This window comes from Nannospalax galili, unplaced genomic scaffold (assembly GCF_000622305.1).
Source record: "Nannospalax galili isolate Female #2095 unplaced genomic scaffold, S.galili_v1.0 scaffold306, whole genome shotgun sequence".
Taxonomy (NCBI): domain Eukaryota; kingdom Metazoa; phylum Chordata; class Mammalia; order Rodentia; family Spalacidae; genus Nannospalax; species Nannospalax galili.
This window is the reverse complement of record NW_008354544.1, coordinates 1,291,047-1,292,870: the sequence shown is the minus strand read 5'-3', so window position 1 is coordinate 1,292,870 and position 1,824 is coordinate 1,291,047. Positions and strand designations below refer to the sequence as shown.

Here is a 1,824-nt window from a genome sequence, read left to right as displayed (position 1 = left end):
GATCTGGTGAGATGACTCAGCAGGTAAAGGCACTTGCTGCCAAGCCTGATGACCTAAGTTAGATCCTGGGACCCTGAGAACTGACTCCCTCAAGGTGTCCTCTGACCTCCACACCTACACCATGGTACAAGTATGCCTGCATACACACAAGACACACACACACACAAATAAATAATTAAATATTTAGACCATTCAGAAGGCCATTTCTGGGAAAAAACCTGAAGATTTACTGACAAATAAGTTAAAGCAGACATAGTCACGGCATGCCCGTAACAGAAAAGCAGGTGAAGTGACTGAAAGATCACCTCCCTCCCATTTTCCCTCCTCACCTCCAAGCCTCACAGATTTTATGTTTTTGGTTTTGTTTTTGTCAGAAGGATATTGTTTGGTATTTATTTAGTATAAATGATTGTGTGCAGTATGACACACAGATTTTACAAATCTGTGTTGAAATCATAATGGCTGTTTATTTGGGTTTTACACTCTGAATTATTTTACCCATTAGTTTATGACTTCTTTTTGTCTTGTAGCTGCTTGACTTCCGCAGTTCTGAAGTTTACTTGACTTCACCTGCTTCGTGACAGACAGCAGACCTTACCTTCTTCCTTTGCTGCCAAGGTTCCTGTTGCCGGACGTCCCTCCTCTCTGGGAGGGTCACCTATCAGCAAAGAAAACTATAACTGGGCACATTCTAATATTCAAATAATTTTTTCTTTAACTTCTACTAAAGCAGTTTCTTCATTTATAGTAATTTTAGACAACTGTTCTTTCTTGAGGAAATGCGTTGGTCTTCTTTCTGAATTATCTATGACAGTTGAATGACATCTGGGCCTCTTCACCAGGAGGGACAGACAGAAATCTTGATGAACACAGGGATGATAAATTCTCACTGGAAACAATACATCCTTTAGCAGAGGTAGCTGTTAGCGCTGCTGCACACTTGCTTTGATCTCACACATTTCTGTAGTATTCCCCAGCTTCACTGAAGCATTACTGTCTACGATGCTGATCGAAACTGTTGACAGTTGTTCTGAATTCTCCAAGTTCTCGTCCATCAGGGCGGCCATTTTCTTTTAGCAGCTCCCATAATACTGCAGAGGTCCCATGGTTTTGAACCCAATCACCATCTTCCTATGTATGTTTTTAAATATGAAGACTGGCTTCTTCTCTTTTTCCATTAAGAGAAAGTACCTGTAGATATTGACAATTGAAGGTTTCCTTTCAGACTTCTGTGAAAGCCCAGCACACTAGCACTTTCACAGGAAGGTTCCAAGTCATCTGACAAAACCTCAGGCTTTAACATATTTGAAAAGCTGAAAACACCAGTCATTTGAAGACAACCTTTGGCCAAATATATAAACCAAAACTAAATAAAACAAACACCAAGGAAAAACAGTTAATTCCAAGACAAGTAAGAAACTTCAAACTATTAATATCCTCAGAGACATTGAAAGGGTTGTTACATCCAAGAAAGGATAAAAGCATCTGTACTGAAACTAAAGATCTAATGAATGATATACAAAATAATTTAGAATGACTGAAGAATACATGAGTATTTCCTCTAGAATGTAGAACAGAAAAAGTGAGATGGAAAACAGAAAGGAAAAAAAGTTAGCGGACCAGACAGGATAGGCCACACCCAACAAACACTCCTGACTGAAAGAACAGTGAAAGTAAAGGAGGAAGTTTTTTTTTTTTTTTTTAATTTTTAAAAATGATTTATTTGTTCACAACCAGGCTTCACACTGGAATCAACGGACCCTTTAAAACAATTTTGACTGAGGTACAAGTCAAAGACCTTGGAAAATGCACTCTTGGCATATT

The 1,824-nt window shown here is 38.6% G+C and overlaps 1 pseudogene; it reads right to left on the bottom strand.

Moving 5' to 3' along the window:
• Positions 1 to 466: 466 nt before the first annotated feature.
• Positions 467 to 1,127, bottom strand: LOC115067484 (annotated as a pseudogene).
• Between the last annotated feature and the right edge of the window lie 697 nt (positions 1,128 to 1,824).